This window comes from Symsagittifera roscoffensis, chromosome 3 (assembly GCF_963678635.1).
Source record: "Symsagittifera roscoffensis chromosome 3, txSymRosc1.1, whole genome shotgun sequence".
Classification (NCBI taxonomy): domain Eukaryota; kingdom Metazoa; phylum Xenacoelomorpha; order Acoela; family Convolutidae; genus Symsagittifera; species Symsagittifera roscoffensis.
The window spans coordinates 50,161,904-50,184,186 of record NC_087064.1 but is presented as its reverse complement, the minus strand read 5'-3'; the positions used below and the strand labels follow the sequence as shown (position 1 = coordinate 50,184,186).

Genomic DNA, 22,283 nt, shown 5'->3' with positions numbered 1-22,283 from the left:
AGACTACCAAACGAAACAATTAAACAATTGGCAGTTAGAATTGAAACCTTAGTTCGAAAAGCAAATTCACTTAACACCCATGATTATAAAAACACGAAAATGAAAGAAGATTTACTGATGACTCTAACACCCCAATTAAGGAAAATAGCTATTAAAAAGAGAGCATCACATCCCTCCTCAATTCGAGAACCAAAATTAGATTTCAGAAAGCTAGTTGAAAAACTAGAACAAGCAGAAATCACAATGAAACTCGAAGCAACAGAAAATTTTAAACTACAATACGTCAATAGAATCGAAACAAATACTACTCATATAAACAACATACAAGATTCAGACGTAGATCTAACTGAAAAAATCACTAAAATTTTAAACATATATGAGAAAAACCCAAATTTCAAATGTTAACCATCTTTCAAAAAATGGTGTAATTATTGCCGAAGATACGGACATAGTTTTGCCGAATGTAGACAAAAACAACAAGATAACAAAAAAAAACCACAAAAATACAAAGAACCAAATAAATCATTCTATCAATATATGAAAAAAGATCAAAATTTGCCAAGCAAAAACATAGTTAGTAACATCAGCTCTGGTAAACCACTTCCAAATAATTCAAATTACTCAAGAAACAAATCACCCTATAATTCTAATTATAGAGGTAGATCACCAGAACAAAAAAATTAACGAAATTTCTCACAAAATAGATATAGTCGATCAAATAGCCAAAATAATCAGTATAGAAATAACTATTCACGATCAAATTCAAAGAGAACAAAATTTTTTGATACCAGTTCCCATTTAAGTTCTAGGAAAAGACACTATTCAAACGATAGATCACGAAACTCATCATACAATAGAAACAGAAACTATTCAATCAATAGGCATAGAAGCTATTCCAATAATCGAATTCAACGTTACCAAAACAATAGATCAAAAAACAATTCATAGAAAAGTCCCAATTATCAGCGGTTGAATAACAAAAACTGTCACAATAGATCACGAAATATTTCACAGAATAGGAATCTGAAATAGAACAATCAGCAAATGAATTAATCTCAATCTCCTCATAGAAATAATTATCGCTACTCCGATTCCCAAAACAGATACTGAAGCAATACTACGAAACATCAAAGACAAATTCATCAAGTACAAACAATTGAAGAAGCAAATTCAGACCCCCTGGTATCGATGATACAGAAAGTACAGAATTACAATTAAACCACATTAATTGTGAATCAACAGACAGCTAAAGTGATACAAATAATACTATCTCAGTTAAAATGATCACAGCTGAAAATGATTACGACCCTATCTTATATGAACAACCTTTCACTTCACACATTTACGAGAATCAATTGGAACTTCTCTACAATTACTACAGTACATCTAATAGTAATAATGTACCAGTTGAACAAGAAGTAAAAAGAAATAACACTGTAATTAAACCCGAAAAAGACGAAGTACAAAGCTCAAATACAAACCACGTATATCAAAATATACAAAAAGATTAACCAAGAGAAAAAATTTGCACATTTCCATTTCTCTTAGAAAGTCCAAAAAGTAAAGAATTTCAACCACCAGATCTTGAAATAGATTTTTTAATAGAATCAGAAGCAGAGTCAAATATAATCAATATTCCCACTTGGAATGAAATTAAAACATTACATCCAACCCTAGCACCTATTAAAGCAGCCAGCAAATTAGCAACAGCACAAGGCTCAACATTAGTAAATTATGGAAAAATCCAACTTTTCCTAGTTCCCACGAGAACAATGGAGCAAAACAAAATCTTAAGCAAACCATTTAAACACACATTCCACATAACAGATATAAAACACAATATCATTGGCATACCAATTATAACTAAGTGTATTCCCACAATAAATTTTTTGAATAGTAAACTTCATATAAAGACAAGTACACGAGGATAAAAAACATCCTTAACATTTTTTCAAAGATTAAACAAACAACCACCATTTTTCTCAAAATCCTACCCTATATACAATCAGCAACGAAAATATCTGAAACCACTATCGGAAAATTTATATAATTTTTCAATCAAACAAGTTCACCGTTCACCAGTATGATGAAAATCAAAACAAACAACAACTTTTTTAAGTCAGACCTCGAATTCAAACCTATCCATAAATTTTTGCGAATATCAATTTCATCCACAAAATATATGAAAAACTCAAACTCGGACATTATTTCATTACACGTATATATTAATTCACCATACCAGATAATATTACCTCTAGGACTCTTTGGATATTGTGAAACAAATGCTACAACTTCAACCCCAAACGAAGTAGCATATCGAGTCAATAATATGTTACAATTACTAGATAAATGTCAATCAATATTTCTCGATGAAGAATTATCAATAAATAAAATAATAAGCAATGGAAAAAAAACACAGTTTATTTCACAAAAACAATATATTATAAACCAACGTTTAAAATATCGCATTATACAGAAGAACAACAAAAATTTCTAACAATGTTTAATTTTCAACATTCTCAAATAACACAAAACGAATTCGACAAATTAGCTAAACTGTTGCTAAAATATCCAACAGTTTATGCAATATCAAAATTTTATGTCGGAAAAATTAGTTCACCTCTATATTTATCTTTAAAACCTGACGCAATTTTCAAAAAACAAAGAGCAAGCAAAGTACCAATACACTTACAAGATAAAGTAAATAGACTACTTGACATTTTACATCAATATGAAGCTATATCTCCAGTCAATGAAGAAGAGCAACCAAAAAGGTAACACCTTTATCAACCGAGTTATCATCCTCGCTAAAGAATAATCACTAAAAATTGTTCTAGACGCTAGATATCTCAGTTCCCTAATTGACGAAGCTAAATGTAACTAGCCCATAGAACCAATTCAGGTAATTTTAACAAAAAAAATGGTAAATACTTCATAACCGCAGACATGAATAGTGCATATAATCAAATGCCATTAGACGAACAGTCACGGCGACTAACATAATTCGTTCATGGAAATCAACAATACAAATTCAACAGATTATTCTATGGAATATCCATAGGACCAGCAGTTTTTTCAGCTTTTATTAGTAAAATCTTTAGACCTCTTATACTCAAGAAAAATGCGATCACATATTTAGACGATGATTTCATGCAATCACAAACTAAAGATGAAATGTTTTTAATTTTGGAACAGTATCATCAAATACTAAAAACTGAAAATATGAAAGCAGCCCCAGATAAATCTTATTTTTTTCTAACACGTGTAAAGTTTCTTGGACATATTTTTGAAAGAAACACTATAACTCAATTAAAATCACCCATAGACGCAATTCAAAAAATTCAGCCACCCACGAATAAAAAGAAAATCCAAGAATTCGTTGGAATGTTAACTTTCTTAAGTAATTATGTGTACAAAATGCAATTATACTTAAGACCTTTCTATAACATCCTTAGACAGCAAAACAACTTTGAATGGACTACTAAACATCAAACACGATTTGACGAAAATAAAAAACTGCTAACAGAACAAACATCAAATACAATCCCAGATCCAAATCAACCATTCTATGCAATGTGCGATGTTTCAAGTTTTGGCATCGGCGCAGCAATACTACAATCGCACAGTGGAACAAATAAGATGAACCTAATATCAGCAAATTCTCGCTTATTTACACAAGCCGAACTACGACTCTTTACTCTCATGAGAGAATGCACAGCTATAATGTACACACCTACAGAATTTGAATTTCTGATACTTGGATCAAAACATCCAGCCGTTTTTTTTACGGATCACAAACCGATTATATTTCTTTTTACACAAAAATCGAACCCAAACCATCGAGTTTACAGATTTCAATTAATTTTAATGAAGTTTCCGAACTTACATATAGTTTGGACAGCAGGAAAAAAATCTTGCATTACCAGATACACTAAGTAGAAATACACCACCTGAAATCCTCACACGAAAAACTACAGTTGAAATACCACAAAATATCAAATTTTATCTTGCAAAAAACGAAACATCACCACGAATAGAACGTAAATATGCAGTAAAAACAGATATAGATCAATCACAGATAAATAATTTACAACATTTTCCACTTTATTTAGATTGTCAAAACAATCACTATGAAGTCGATTTATTAGGTACATCCACATTTAAACCAATCCCATATTCACATTGGATAAAAAATAATACTCAAGAAAAGACAATAAAGCAACAGCCACACAAAACACAAAAAAGATCCTTTCCCATTTATAGAAAAAGAAAATTTAACTGAAGTTTCAAATTTATCAGGACCACCGACAACTGATATAAAATACACAGTAAATCAAGGTTTCAACCTCCATGAAAATAGAAGTCGAAATATTTTTTTATCACCAACAGAAAAAATTACCCTACAATTGATACAAAAATACCAAAATTTGACCCTATGATTAGACAACTTAAATCATGACACAAATATAAAACAAAGCAAAAGCTGACACAACAGTATCAGGAAACAAAACACTCCTCCGATATTTTAGAAAATTCAATAATACTACTATAAATGAAAATACAGATTTTTTAGAATATAATACATCCGATTCTAAAGTACCCTCTCTCCCCCTCAGCATGATCTTGATAGCATTCAACATATCACACACACAAAACACAAAAGGACAAACAGGATCAGAAAAGACATATTCAATTTTTACACAAAATTTTTACTTCCCAAATGCACCAATTTGGATTAAAGTATTATGCAAGCAACGATTGCATAAGATGTCAATTAATTACACCTTACCCAAATCAAAAACAAATAGCACCAAAACAAGACTTTAAAGGACAAAGTCTATATTTCAATCATAGAATTTCATTTGACACAAAGGGACCAATTTCACCATCCTCAGAAGGAAACTCACGTATAATGGTCAATGTTGATGCATTTACACACTACGTAGCACTCAACCCAGTACCACGTTGTAATGCTTATTATGCATACACATTACTCTACGAACATTGGATAGCTAAATTCGGATTACCCGAAATACTAGTTACAGATAATGGCACAGAATTCATAAACAATGAAATCATCACGTTATGCCACCTGTATAACATCAAACTTAAACCACGTACATCTCATGCATCATGGACAAATGGATTAGTTGAAGGTATGAACCGTTCACTACAAGAATATCTTCGATGTATCATAAATGGAAATGATAGGAGATACACTGAATGGTCAGCAGATGTAAAATTATTTCCCTTATCTTATAATTCACAAATTACAACAACCCTAGGAATGTCACCATACGAAATGGTTTTTAATCAAAAGCCACGAAAACCAATTATGTTCACAGCAAGTGCATATAAAAATACACAAGGATATTGTCAACCAAACAAAGATTCAATTTGTTATAATCTACCATTACATACTCATGATGAAGACCACTTTCACCATCCACAAATTTTAAAATTAGCTTCCCGTACACGTACCGAATGGATTTTAAATAGAGATAAAAAAGATTATGAAATACACCAAAAAGTAACAAAGAAATTGTTACAAAGGCAAAATATAAACAACCAAATTATTTCACGCTTCATGCCAGCTACCGATTTAAAAATTGGAACATATGTTTTAATACCCAATTTTAATACACAAAAGGGAATATCCAAAAAACTACAACCACTTCGAAAAGGACCATATCAAATGTTTGATAAACCCACTGAAGTAACATACAAGCTTACTGACTCCAGCAAAAAAGAAATCATTCAACACCGTAACAACCTTTACCTTATTATCCAAAAGAATACGCACTCCGCAAATTAAATCATTTATACTCTTTTACAGGCTTACACATCGTTCATAATCATTCACAACTAAAACAAAATCAAAATGTTAATAACACAAAAAGTAAAAATACAATCCAACAGTAAAATATAGACCCTCAAAAATCCAACACACCAGAACCAAAAATAACTAAAAAAAAGAGAAAAAATCGCAAACTAACAGAAAAAATCTTACCACAGGTTCAACAACAAAAATCCAAACATAGAGAATCCTCACGTCTTAGAAGTCAACAGAGAAAAAACTATAAGACATTCATTCCACAGTCAAAAATATTAAAGAAAGTTGAAATTCAGAAACAACGTTATTTTAGATTACCGTAAACATTCTTTTTAAATCACTTTAAACTTTCACATTTCTGTAAAAACAAGCTGAAAATAACCTCGATTAATTCTAGTTTAAATTCAGCTAATAGAAATCGTTCAAATAGCCACCTTAATGTCACCTGTATAACATCAAACTTAAACCACGTACATCTCATGCACCATGGACAAATGGATTAGTTGAAGGTATGAACCGTTCACTACAAGAATATCTTCGATGTATCATAAATGGAAATGATATGAGATACACTGAATGGTCAGCAGATGTAAAATTATTTCCCTTATCTTATAATTCACAAATTACAACAACCCTAGGAATGTCACCATACGAAATGGTTTTTAATCAAAAGCCACGAAAACCAATTATGTTCACAGCAAATGCATATAAAAACACACAAGGATAATGTCAATCAAACAAAGATTCAATTTGTTATAATCTACCATTACATACTCATGATGAAGACCACTTTCACCATCCACAAATTTTAAAATTAGCTTCCCGTACACGTACCGAATGGATTTTAAATAGAGATAAAAAAGATTATGAAATACACCAAAAAGTAACAAAGAAATTGTTACAAAGGCAAAATATAAACAACCAAATTATTTCACGCTTCATGCCAGCTACCGATTTAAAAATTGGAACATTTGTTTTAATACCCAAATTTAATACACAAAAGGGAATATCCAAAAAACTACAACCACTTCGAAAAGGACCATATCAAATGTTTGATAAACCCACTGAAGTAACATACAAGCTTACTGACTCCAGCAAAAAAGAAATCATTCAACACCGTAACAACCTTTACCTTATTATCCAAAAGAATACGCACTCCGCAAATTAAATCAATTATACTCTTTTACAGGCTTACACATCGTTCATAATCATTCACAACTAAAACAAACTCAAAATGTTAATAACACAAAAAGTAAAAATACAATCCAACAGTAAAATATAGACCCTCAAAAATCCAACACACCAGAACCAAAAATAACTCAAAAAAAGAGAAAAAATCGCAAACTAACAGAAAAAATCTTACCACAGGATCAACAACAAAAATCCAAACATAGAGAATCCTCACGTCTTAGAAGTCAACAGAGAAAAAACTATAAGACATTCATTCCACAGTCAAAAAAATTAAAGAAAGTTGAAATTCAGAAACAACGTTATTTTAGATTACCGTAAACATTCTTTTTAAATCACTTTAAACTTTCACATTTCTGTAAAAACATGCTGAAAATAACCTCGATTAATTCTAGTTTAAATTCAGCCAATAGAAATCGTTCAAATTGCCACCTTAATGTCACCTGTATAACATCAAACTTAAACCACGTACATCTCATGCACCATGGACAAATGGATTAGTTGAAGGTATGAACCGTTCACTACAAGAATATCTTCGATGTATCATAAATGGAAATGATAGGAGATACACTGAATGGTCAGCAGATGTAAAATTATTTCCCTTATCTTATAATTCACAAATTACAACAACCCTAGGAATGTCACCATACGAAATGGTTTTTAATCAAAAGCCACGAAAACCAATTATGTTCACAGCAAATGCATATAAAAATACACAAGGATATTGTCAACCAAACAAAGATTCAATTTGTTATAATCTACCATTACATACTCATGATGAAGACCACTTTCACCATCCACAAATTTTAAAATTAGCTTCCCGTACACGTACCGAATGGATTTTAAATAGAGATAAAAAAGATTATGAAATACACCAAAAAGTAACAAAGAAATTGTTACAAAGGCAAAATATAAACAACCAAATTATTTCACGCTTCATGCCAGCTACCGATTTAAAAATTAGAACATTTGTTTTAATACCCAATTTTAATACACAAAAGGGAATATCCAAAAAACTACAACCACTTCGAAAAGGACCATATCAAATGTTTGATAAACCCACTGAAGTAACATACAAGCTTACTGACTCCAGCAAAAAAGAAATCATTCAACACCGTAACAACCTTTACCTTATTATCCAAAAGAATACGCACTCCGCAAATTAAATCAATTATACTCTTTTACAGGCTTACACATCGTTCATAATCATTCACAACTAAAACAAAATCAAAATGTTAATAACACAAAAAGTAAAAATACAATCCAACAGTAAAATATAGACCCTCAAAAATCCAACACACCAGAACCAAAAATAACTCAAAAAAAGAGAAAAAATCGCAAACTAACAGAAAAAATCTTACCACAGGATCAACAACAAAAATCCAAACATAGAGAATCCTCACGTCTTAGAAGTCAACAGAGAAAAAACTATAAGACATTCGTTCCACAGTCAAAAATATTAAAGAAAGTTGAAATTCAGAAACAACGTTATTTTAGATTACCGTAAACAATCTTTTTAAATCACTTTCAACTTTCACATTTCTGTAAAAACATGCTGAAAATAACCTCGATTAATTCTAGTTTAAATTCAGCCAATAGAAATTGTTCAAATTGCCACCTTAATGTCTCTCACACAAAGTTATTTAGCCGATAAACTTTAATCGCCAGGCATATCTATAACTATAAACCTCCAGGTCAAACAACCTCAAACAATCTATAACAACCTCCAGGTCAAAAATAAGCAACTTGCAAAAACTTGACAACCAAAACAAACACTACTTCATTATTACAACCCTCCCCTATCAGATTATGCAAAAATCAACAATATTTTCCCAACTCGGACCTGAAAAGTCCCCCAACCAAAAATGGCTAATTAGCCTTAAGGTAAAAAAGACCCATGATCATTTGGCCTAAAGAACAAATATTTCAAAGATACCCCCACTTACCCAATAAATAAAAACAAAACTATGAAAACCTCCCGAATACCATAAAAATACACCCTCAACAATTTTTCACAAAACTCAACCTACTTGTCAAAAAATCAGTAAATAATCCAACCACACTTGAGTTTTGCCTCAAAACTTTAAAAAATATTCGACGAAACAAATCATTTCTTATATGCTTTTTCTCCATAACAAATTATCATATAAAAAAACTTCTAAACCTCTCCACAAAACTTTTCACTATTTTTAAATTTTTCCTATTCTTTTTTCATTGAAACTTCTTTTTTCATTGAATCTCTAATAATCATTTCTATAAATTTTTGCAATTTTTTTTAAATTTTCTACTCCCTATTTGAAATATATCTCCAACTTTCCCAAATCCTTGACCACAACAACATATACGAAAACATAAAATCAATTTATAAGATACGAACCATTTTTAGTCGAAAAAATATTTTTCTTTTGTTCATAATTTTTCTCACATTTTTAGTATCCCTAGTTATGACAATTTGCAAAGGTATAAAAAAGGCAATGGTCACATTTGTCTTGGCAACTATTCTTTTAAAATTTTTTATTGAAGAATATTTTAAAAAACAAAAATTTTCCCAATAAAAATTAAACGCTCAATTAGTTTTTCAAAATTGCTAATCAACCACCACCACACCAGCCCCCACCAACAGCATCCCAAGAAATTCCAATAACTCCTACAACCACCAACAATCCCCCACCATCAACTCGAATCTCTTTTCAAGACAACCCATACACTTTTGAAGAACGACACGCACACTTATCTGAACCCTTAAAACCAGTTAATCGCCAATCATCTTTAAGTGAATCAACATATAATTTATATCCCACCTTGCAACAAGATCTTAATCGAGTAAGACACATAAGCCAAAATCAAAACACATTTGAAATAAATAGACAAATCATACACCCACGAAGAAATAGAAATTTTCAAACTCCCAGAGTTCATTTTAACATAGCCCAATCACCGACACCAACTAAATCAGAACTTTCAAGCAGTCCATTACGAGAAACTCTCACCCTTGTTTCACATCAAAGTATCTCAAATTTTCCATCAGATTATTTAGGTTCAACTCCAACATCAGAACAAATTCGAGAAAATCCTTTTAACCCCCCAAAAACCACCGAACGGCCACCATATTGGTCAACACACTCATATACTCAAAGTGAACCAAATTTAGTAAATGAACTTTTAGATATCTCTTCTGATACAACATAATCCTCCTTACAAGAAACACTTTCATTTCCATCAACACCATCCTTAAGTCAAATTTCACCAACACTTTTCCCCCTCAATTTTCCCACAAACCTTGACGCCAGATACCAAGAACAATATCCACAAATACCCCCCTACGTTTAGATTGGAATACTTTCGTAGCACCGCCTCCACTATTTGGACAATATCAAGAAAGTAGCCGACTCCACAAGTGGGCACTAAATAGACTACAGTATAGACAAGATATCCACAAAGATATTAAAGAACACAACACTCAAATACTCAAACAAAATAGTCTCCAATTAAAACTTGAAATCACAGTCAGACTTAATAACATTGTTCAACAACCATTTCCCCTAATTCCACCAAATATAACAGCTAAATCACTACCTCCTCCAATTATAACAACTGAAGTTATAGATACGATAGATATACCAAAAACACAATTGGATAAATTACTTTTTATAACCCGTACTCAGGATTATCATACCCATGTATATTTTAAAAGTATTCACATTTCAACACCTATTTTTGCTAACTTTTTCCGAACAAATTACAAATCCATCTCCTCGCACAGGACCTCAAGATTTGCTAGTAACACACTATGATTGTGAAGAAAACAAACAAAAACGCTACACGAATATGCTATAAATCAAGTCACACAATGTGAATCCGAACCACAAGCTATAGAAACAACAAATATAACAGCCACGTTATACTCAAAAGCCCGATCAACAACATTAACAGGATACAAAATTACAGCAAGATTTTCCGAAAAGAAAGTACATTGCTCACAAGTCTCCAACGGAAATAAAAACCGACTAGAGCACGAATCTTTCTATCAGAGCAATATAGAAAGATTGCCACATCTTAGCCCACAAGACTGTAAAAACGAACTTAGTCGATTAAATTTAACACAAAACGTAGGAACAAATAGAAAGCTTATAAATTTTCAAATTTTCCCAGACTTAGCACATCAAGCAGAACTTGAAAAACACCAAGGTCACATAAGACTAGACAAAAATTTCCCCTTTCATGGAACACACGGAGGATTAACATACGATTTACGTGATAAACAATGGATACCACATATCGGTATAAACAAATCCTCAAATTGCAAAGCAGACACAAAAAACAAAGGATATCAAGAAATAATGTTTTTTGACTGGAAATTACAACTTGAAAAAGTACAACTTACACGAGATTTAAAAGACGACACAATTCTTTACCAAGGAATTCGACTCCCTTGCAAAAATGACCAAGGATATTGCGATCCTACAAAAACGACCCAAGCAACCATTGTATGGTTTCCTGAAGAAACCTGCACAATTTTTCAAGTAGCAAGGATACACGCTAGAATGATTAAATTTCACCACAAATAATTTTTTGAATCAATCCCATTTAAAGAAGTCAATCCCGATCAAATTAGAAATGGAAACAATAAATTTATGAACCTCCACAATATAGAAAATAAACTAACACGATTTCAATTATACCCAGAAACAGAATTAGCATGTAAATATAAAAAAAATTACAAAACATAATATTCAGAAAATCTTGCGAGTTCGAACACGGTTTCGACATGAATACAGGGCATCTAAATGTAGACCCTATGGCCACATCTGATCCACTTATGTTTCAGTAAAATTTCAGAAAAACATAGGACGAATAGGTGGAAAACTAAAACCACAAGACGCAGAAAGTACACGGTTACATGAACTATCACCTATGAATCGTACATATTTTGGCGCAATTCATTATGATATACATTTAGATATGAAACTAGATTACACAATCAGCAGAATTTTTCAAGAAATGTCACTCTCAGAAATAGAAACACTACATCTGCTATGTGAACTAGAAAGAAACCAGATTTTACAGTCCCTAGCACTAGCAGTTCTCAAAATACCATATGCAGGATATTTGTTATCCGGAAATAGATCAAATTTTATTGATTATGAAGGAAACAGTTTATTGTATATCACTTGTACCAAAAAATTATCACCTTTATACGTTTTTGAAGATAAATATGTTACAAAAGAATCCCCATATTCTACAAAAGTAAAGTATATTTTGTTGATACACTCTCAAGACGAACATATTTTTTAGATACAGCAGTACCATGTCAATCAGAAAATAGCCACAACATTGTACAATTAAATCCCGACGAAGATAAATATTATCTATTAACACCATACCCAACATTAATGCCACCATTAAAAAAGTTCTCACCTGAGAGCATTCGAGCTATAGCCCGCAATCCAAATATCGATTTTCAATCGATAGGGATCTATTCAAATCATACATGCAATATCACTTACGTTCACAACAAATTCAAGAATTACTTGCAAAAATGGACACGATACAACGATAATCAATAGATCAAAACTTACGAAAAACCTGCTTTGAATATGACTGGGTCTTAAGTTTGGGGGGTTTGTGATTACTAAGTTCCTAAAATTTCGTGAGACTGATGATAATGGATGGTTAAATTGGAGGTTTGGTAAATGTGGTGCTGTGGGTAATGCGTTTGAATTATTTTTATTATTTGATTCGTCGTATGTGTTGGGATTTGTTGATAGTTTTGTCTTATATTCCTTTATTTGTGCATCTAAGAGGATTTTGTTTATTGATGATGAAAATGTTCCAAAAAATCACTTACGTTCAGGTTTTTCAGGTATTTACGCACAAGATTACAGCGGATATATAAAAGATTACATTTATCTAAATGGTGGAAATTATCGACCACAAGATATATCACCATCAATAATTTTAGTTTTGTAAATCTCAAAAATGAAACTTTAGCCTTTCTAGGATGGCCATACTACATCTTAGAAAGATTGACTATCTTATACGCTATGTTTAACTTTATTGGGTTTCTTTTCTCATTACTAAAAGGAATCTATAACACATGCGCAATACATACACAAGTAAACCGACAAGCAAGCGTAGCACGCATTTTATTTGCCGGATTTTTTGGAACATTTTCATCATCAATAAACAAAATCCTCTTAGATGCACAAATAAAGGAATATAAGACAAAACTATCAACAAATCCCAACACATACGACGAATCAAATAATAAAAATAATTCAAACGCATTACCCACAGCACCACATTTACCAAACCTCCAATTTAACCATCCATTATCATCAGTCTCACGAAATTTTAGGAACTTAGTAATCACAAACCCCCCAAACTTAAGACCCAGTCATATTCAAAGCCCCATCCAACATATAGTGACACAACGCCCACAATTGACGATACATACAAACAAATCAATGAACAGCCCCATACCACTACTTTTCAGTCTCAAAATAATCATTTTTTTTAGCCCACGATGAGCAGACAAGTTCGATATCACTCCATCGATTGAAATCCCACCCTGCCAACCCCCAAAATCCAATCCCTATTATCCCACTTTTTGCTTTTCCGCAACCTGATTCACCACAAATTAATACATCATCAGGCATGAATTCTGACACTATCTCAGATATCACAATTTATACAACAATTTCACAATTCAACAACTCTGTAATAGAAGCTCCCGATGAGTTCGCAGATTCTGAACCATCCCCTTCTACTCATACCCAGACCAGCTCAACAACCTTCTCAAAACCCCTTTTCCAACCTATACAATCCCATAGCCAACATACAACTCCCTACACTCCTTCTCAAGTAACCCCAACTTATTCCCCATTCAATAATGAACGCTCCACCAACAACTCCCCAGATAACATTCAAATTTCCGAAGAACTAGATAATTTTATGACACTTCAACAACAATTGCCAGCTCCCCGCACTCTAACGATTAACCAATTATCATCAACAATAGCATCATCAAATCCACCAACACCTACACCAATTTCAGATATACTCCATCATTAGCTCATTCATCCACATCAACAGAAACTCCACCAGTACTAATCGTGCTTATCAAACCTTTTAACGAAAATTCCCAAATCACCCATTCCCGTCCAAACCCGGAACCGCCTGAGAATATATCAACCATCCAGACCACACCAATACTACGAATTTTCTTCAAATAACCCTAACTTTATTTTTCCAATATACACTAAATCAATCCGACCCTAACCCTGAACCACGTCATTTTGTAGATGAACATGTATTAATACCCAGACTTCGTTGGACAGTTTATTATAATTTCACTAACCCCTTTACGCTCCTACTCTATAACACCACTACGGATATTGAAAGAAATAAGGACGAATTATTCAGATTAAGCACAGCACTCACCCCCGGACAATTTTACATATGTAGGATATAAAAAAATACTAAAAACATTCACTGCACCCCGAGCTAACGACTTGTTGATTGAATATTATGATCATAACTTCATTAGATCTAATCAAGACCAGTTTCATGACGACGATCAGTTTGCTAACCCACAACTCACAGAGAAAGTTTTCATAAAAACACCTTACTTATTCACACTTAACATCTTAGATAAAAAGCATGATCATATCATTTCAGAAGCACTCTCAGATATTCAAGCATACGAATCATTTCACAAAAAATTTCAAACATTTTCATTAACTTTTCAAGGAACGTGATTTATACTGTTCACACAACATCATGTTACGAACTAAACAAATGCACACCTACACTTTTTATCAATTTATTCAAAATCATTTTCTTTTACACACACCATCGCGACAACCCCACCACAGATTTCAGTTTATCAATTCCAAATACACATCACCGTTTTTCCTAAACTTCACGTATTGCATTAAAAATACTAACCTTCAAGGCATCCTCCGCAATTACGACCCGATCACCCAGATGTATATATTTTGTCCCCTCAACAAAACTTTCAACGACGAAGAAGCCCCTCCCCTAATAGTCCCGCATGAATATGTACAACCTATAGAAGTACCCATTTTAGAATTCATCCATACCACTAATTACAATCATAAAATTTACAATCTAATCCAAAACACACCTCATGAATTTGCAGTAGGCACCGAAGAACTGAAAACCATCAAAGCACTTCAATTGCTTTGGCCACTGATGCAAACTAAAAATATCATACGCATACTTGCAAAATTACTCACTACATCAGACGCTATTCACGATGTTTTCCCTGACGGTTTTTTCCCCGACGACTAAAGGTATGGATGAATTTAATATTTTAATAACTAATTAAATTAAAATCAATACTAACACTTCTTTATAATTAAATTACATTTTCTTTAGTCTTCAGCCATGATCACCTGCAACAAGAAGAAAAAAAAATGAAAATACAGACTCTTTTTTCAGCAAAAACTCTACTTAATCTATAGCACTGAATGATGCACTAAAATTCATTTCGAAGGCAAAAAAGTCATTTATAAATTATTTCCCTAAATGCAGTAAAATCAATACGATGAAAATCAATTTATAATTTTCAAATCCCCACAAAGCAGTGAAGTTTAAAATTAAAGTAGTAAATTATACAAAGAAACGCACTACTAACCTTTTATTATCTTCTGTTTACTTGCACAAGAATTCTATCCACAATCGCACAACTCGCCCACAAAGAATTGTTTAAGATAAGGAATTTTGAGTTTTAAGTCTGCACTAACAAGCAATATCAAGTATACAACTTTCTTTTAACCCGGTTGGAATGAAATTAAATATTAACCAAACTAACCAATGCAGCAAACTAAACACCATAAACCACAAACTAACAGCATGACTAAGAAAAGAACACCTAGAGTACTCAAACCGGATAAAACCAGCTTAAAACAGAATATTTTATTCTTTTGAAGACTATTAACAATTCTAAAACAGTAATAATAATAAAACACCAAAAAGTCGCAAGACAAACCCCTACAAAAAAAATTTCAATTTTTGAGAAAAGGACACAACCAAAATAACAAAAGGAAAACTAGAAACAATATAACAAAAACTTTAGCATAAAACAGGACCCCTTAAAACACCAACATGAAATCATACTCCCACTCCTGGCCTAACCCACTAGAGAGGAAGTCATGAGCATGCTCTATAGCCGGCCTAACACACCATGCTCATATTAGGGTACATTTCACCACATCATATTTTTGACAAGAGGTATTCAGTTATTTTTGACAAAATAACTGAACTAAGACTAAAACGCTTTTGCGAAAACAATTAACAAAAATCATAACTAAAAAATTTCAGAATTAACTAAAGAATTAACAAAATTTTATAAAATGTAAAATATAATATGCAGTACATAGATCACGAACAATCGCAAAAGGCGAGCATCCAAAGTTTAGACGACCACATCACACTCAACGTACAGAGTGGCTAAACACAACTGACATGCCGCTCACAATCACGACTCTCAAAGGATTTAGAGTACGACTTGACTTCGCAGAAAAGGACTTCATTGAATCAGACCAATGACCACCTCAATGTTCAAGTACACGTACAGATCCGAGCTACAAGGCATCCCCTCCAAACACGATCTTCACGTCATTCCCAGATAAGAATGATACTCGATCAGTTCTCCACCCAAGCAGAACAAACAATCATAGCAAATCATTTTGAAATCAGATTGATTTCAGCGGCGGACGCAGTCATCGTCGAACAAACAACTAACCAGTTCATGTCAATGATTCAAGCTTCCTGGAGCTTTTTTCTCCAAGTACAAAACAAGAAATGATGCTCGCCAAATAACAACGACCATCATCCATCCTTCATTACAGATAGAAGATCTAAGATTCAAAACTCTGTAAACCCCGGATGGGTGGAACATGATCTAAACTATATTTTTTATTATTGGCTATAAATTGGATATTTTATCACTATAAAATATTTAGTATTAACCAATCATGATCCATATAACTAAGAATCCACTTATTTGTAAGTGCTTAAAATTACTTGTAATTTCAGCACCAGAGAGATTTGAATTTAACTTAAAAAATTAGTTACCTCTCCAAGAGACCTTCTAGCAATCGCAACAAGCCAGTATACTCTAGATCTATTGAGCCTAGCAGAGACTAGTTAAACACCCTGAGACTAGTAGATTTAAGACTAAGATTAGGATCGGTATTAGACTAAGAAGTTGCACGAATCTATCCGGCCGAAAAAAAGATAGCGTGACGAGCAGACGGTGTACCCTATCCGAAATTGCTCTATGAGTTACACTTCGGTCTTAACTAACCTGGTGCAACCATAAGTCTCGAACAAGACCTTAAAAAATAAATTAGCTTAGAACTAACAAGATCCGAAATGTTACATGATAACAATTTAATTGAAATGTCTCTACGACTCAATAGATCAGAGCCGCTATTCCTTACAATACTAAAACTACCAGAAATCGGAAGAAGACATTCTAGCAATCGCAACAAGCCAGTATACTCTAGATCTATTGAGCCTAGCAGAGACTAGTTGAACACCCTGAGACTAGTAGATATAAGAGTAAGATTAGGATCGGTATTAGACTAAGAAGTTGCACGAATCTATCCGGCCGAAAATAAGATAGCGTGAAGAGCAGACCATGTACCCTATCCGAAATTACTCTATGAGTTACACTTCGGTCTTAACTCAATGGATTGGACGAATTATCCAAAAAGAAAACTGCAATAGTGTTCTTGGGTGATCTTAATATCGATATCTTAAAAAGAAATGAGATAACAAGTGTTTTTTCGAACATAATTAATGCATATGGATTTAATACGTTAATCAATACCCCACGAGAGTTTCTGGTAACAGAAATTCTTGTCTTTACCATGTCATTGTCCCTAATTTGATTAACGCAAACGTTACAGTTTTTAATACTGAATCCTTTTCTGATCGTTACTTAGTTATTCTTGAACTAAATGAAAAAAGAAATTCTCAACAAGAGATAAGGTTCAGAAAATTAGCATTACTAGTTATTAAAATTTGCCGCGCTCCTAGTCATTTAAAAAAAATAAACATGAGCTGAAATTTGTGGAAGATTTTGATTGTGTGTATGAACGTTTTGCAAATTGCTTAATATAGTACTGAAAGAATTTGCAGCTCTGTTAACCAAAAGCAGACTGGTTAAACAAGCAAATAAAAAACGCAATTTGCAAAAGAAACAACATATATCAACTATTGAAGTCTGTCAAACGAAATATGATGTAAAAATTGAAATTACTGTATGAACGTAATAAAGTTAAAAAGATGGTTCGTCGAACAAAAAAAAACAGTACTGTTAAAAAAACCAAAAAATCTCTTGGAGACATGAGGCAGGTGTTCAATTTATTGAATGAAATAACAGGTAAAACCTTTAAGAAATGTGAAATTCCAAATGTAGTTGTAGATGGAAAACCGATTAGCGACCCAATTGCAATAGTTAATTCTTTTAATGCGTATTTCTTAACTGATGGAACAAGGCTTGCAGTTAAAACTCCTCACGTAAAATTTGTGATACCTTTCGTATCTCTATCTCATTCCATGTACCTGTTTAACAGTTAATTTCATGAAATTCTGAACAATCTTAAAACTAAACAGTCATCTGGCATTGACGAAATTAGTAATAAATTCCCTAAAGCTTTTTCCGATATTCTAGCCCCCTTTCTAACTTACTTAGTAAGCTTTTCTTTTAACTCCAAAGGTTAATATCCAAAATTTTTGAAATTTGCTACAGTTTCACTACTTAATAAAAAAGAAAGAAGTGAATCTTAATATTTACCGTCCTTTTGCTCTTTTAAACAGTTGCAGCAAAGTTTTCGAAAAAGTGACGAAACTTTGGTTATACAACAATTTTAATAAATTCAATTTGCTATTTTGTAAACAGTTTGGTTTCCGGTAAAAGTTTGGGACAATATGTGAGCTAGCAGAATTAACAGAAAGAAGTAGAACAGTCTTGAAAATTAATTTGGGCTGTAGTAATTTGTTGATCTAAGAAAAGCGTTCGATACCTTAGATCATAAAATTCTCTTTGACAAACTTAAGTTTCAGGGAGTCTGGGGAACGTGTCTTCAATGGTTTCAAAACTATCTTTCTGGTAGATATCAAAGTGTTAAAGTGATCAACGTTTCTTTCGACTGGGCATCAAAAAAAGCTAGGAGTGCCACAAGGATTGGTTTTGGGTCCAGGTTACTTTTGAGTCATATTAAAGATTTGCCCCACATTGCAAAAACTTTGGCGATTCGTCTTTTTGCGGATGTTTCAACCAAAGTTTTTCTAAAAATCTTTTTTATTTTTATCTAACTGTGTACCAGTCAGACTTTGAAAACACTGATACTTGGCTGACTTATAATAAACTAATTTTAAATACTGATAAACCGGCTCTAATAATTTTTGAGTATAAAACTGAGACTTCAATTGTTTGTGTTTCCATAGATGTTTTTATGTTTTTTCCTAGAGTTTTTTGTAAGTATCTAGGCATTTTGATGGATAACAATTCATCTTTTTCAAATCAAATTGCTTAGAGTAAAACAAAGTTAGGTGAGCTTTGTGAAAATGTATCAAAGATGAGAAATTTTGTACCTTGATCGGTTATGATGAGATAATATAATTCAAACGTTAAAACAATTAACCAATACCGACTGTTTGCGTATGGCTGTCTTGATTTTTCAAACCTATAATCGATCTTCTTGTTTCAGAAGAAGCTTATTGAATTGATATATTTCAAACGAAAATTTGATATCGTTTCGGATGAGTTTATTCATTATAAAATTCTTATTGTCCATGAGTTTTCTTTTAACGAGTTTTTCAAATTTTGCATAAACTCCATCAATAATTTTCAAGCTAATTTTATTTTTGAACTGGCTTTTTGTGAGAACTGAATTTGCTTATAAAACAAAGAGGTACTCTCTCCCATATATCAAAAAACCGTTCGCTGGGCAAAAGTTTAAATACGGTTCCCTATAGAAGATAGGTGCCTACCTCTTTAATTTATTTAATACAACCAAGTTTCGCCCTAAAATTTTCAGCAATTGAACTCAAATGAAAGTTGTTGTTTTGTTCTTAAACTTAAAGACACTCACAGCTCTCTCGCTTTAAAAAAATTCATAATTTTTTTGTCGAAACAATGGAAGGTTCTTGTTATGAACGCAAAAATAGGTTGTTAAGGTCTGCTTGAAAATTCACCATTGCAAACTCTCTCCGGTTTTGGAGACATACGCATTACTAGAAAAAAAATCGATTTCGCTTGAGACTTGAACTCGCTCTAACTGTCTTGGAAGTTGTTTATTTTTTATTTTGCTAAAATCATGAATGAGTGCTGTACTGCTGACAAAAAAGATTTTCTTTTCATTCTAAATTGGTTTACCCAAGTCTTCTGGTTTTCGAGAAACTTTTTCAATTTTTTTTTTCAATTTTACTTAGTCATTATGATGATCATTTCTTCTTTTCTTTTAATTTTCACTTATTTTCTTGAATTGATTTTGCGCTTTGAAGGAAAAAAAAAATCGTCGTCAGAATCCATAGAGTTTCTAGACGTTGCTGGTTCCATAATGTTAAAAGGAAATAAGAAAAAAAATTTTTTTTTGCTTTTTGCTTCTTTTTGGTATTTGTTTTCCTGTCTGTTTTCTGCTAGTATCTAGGTCTCAAATATACTAAATGTCGTGCAGTATTAGCAGCTGTGTCATATTTTTAGAATTGGTTTTGTACGACAAATCGATTTTCACTGAAGAATTTATTTTTGTTCAAACTTTTATGATGTTTGATATTTAAGTCACTGTATTTTTGTTTAAGGTTAGCTTATCAGTTGGCATTTCATATGCCTTTTGCCTATCCTCTCTAGCGCTAAATTATTTGCTTGTCTTTTAATATTTGTTTACTTTGTTAAATACTTGAAGAAATAATTTTTTTCTTCCTTTCTTTGTTTCTTTCTATGATATAAAATATGGACATATTAGTATCAAAGGAGTGTAGTATAGATTTGCTAAGAAAATTGAAACCTTTGGAGGTTTGGGGGTCGAAAGCATGAAGAGAGATTCTCAGTTCTTCTCCTGACTTAAAAATGCTTCTTACTGCTTATTGTATTCTAAACTTATCTGGTCGTGTCACTCCGTTGCGCTTACATCCCGAACGAGAAGAATACTGCGCGTGAATCAGTGTTTCCCACTTAATACTGTTGGGAATCGTCGCTTGTTGCCAATTGACGCCTGTTACGAGTTGTCGCCTCACGAACTTATTTATTGTTTCGAAAATGTTTAGGTTACTTTCACATTTGAGTTATTAGATTATTACGTCTATTTACAGAGAAGACACCGTGTGTACTTTCCCCATAATGAGGGGAGCCAGCACTTGTTACCTGGACGACGGGGGTCCTCTTTACAAACTAGCATGTGGCGCAACTCAGCCCGAGTGTCTATACGGAGTGGCAAGTTACCATCTCAATCGGAATGACACGCCTACTGAAATCTGCAATGACGGCAGTTTCTTCACCAAAGTGTCGTATTTCTACGACTGGATTGTTTTCACTATTTTACATAGCTGAAATGAACACTACAATAAAGCTGTTTTCGACCTCGCAGTAATCAGACAATTGAAACTTATGCAGACAATTATAACTTAAGGATTTAATTGCACTTATTTGCTAACGAGGAATGATTCAAAGTTTTTGTCAAAAAGAGGCTGATATTTAAATCTTTTTTCTTCCTTTACTCTGACCAAACCGGCATTTTAGAAGTTTTGACAAATAAGAAATAAGAAGATACTGAAGCCCAAGTTGACTCAAGACTACTGAATTGGGCGAACAGAAACACTTTTTGTAAAACTTTCCAAATTGCATGGTCACATATTGGCAGCAAGGTTGTCAAACTTCTGAAAAGACAATACTTAGTCTAATTGTGTTCCAGAGCATCGCATATATTGTCGTGTTTTAGCAAAATCATTTCCCTCGAAACTATGTTTAAAAAGTAAAAACAATTTCTCGAAAACTTTAAGGAGTTTTTCAACATTTTAAAGCCGATACACTCAAGCCTTCAAGGTCTATTATTAATGGTGTATCAATGTATTATTTTTCAAATCAACCCGGTAGGGTCTCGAGGGGGTAGGGGCAGGGGCGGATTTAGGAAGGGGGCGGGAGGGGCGGACGCCCCCCCTCCCCCCCCCCCCCTCAGGGATTGGACCCCCTGCCGACCCAAAGGGTCCCCCCTTTGATACTCTT

At 32.8% G+C, this 22,283-nt stretch overlaps 1 protein-coding gene across 1 annotated transcript in view; it reads left to right on the top strand.

Annotated features, from left to right (window-relative positions):
* The window catches only part of LOC134841748 (uncharacterized), a 257,893-nt gene extending 236,152 nt beyond the window's left edge, over positions 1–21,741 (top strand). Inside the window, exon 36 of the mRNA XM_063857786.1 lies at positions 21,374–21,741. The gene's annotated coding sequence lies outside the window, so the exon portion shown is untranslated. The remainder of the gene's footprint in view (positions 1–21,373) is intronic.
* Positions 21,742–22,283: the final 542 nt, after the last annotated feature.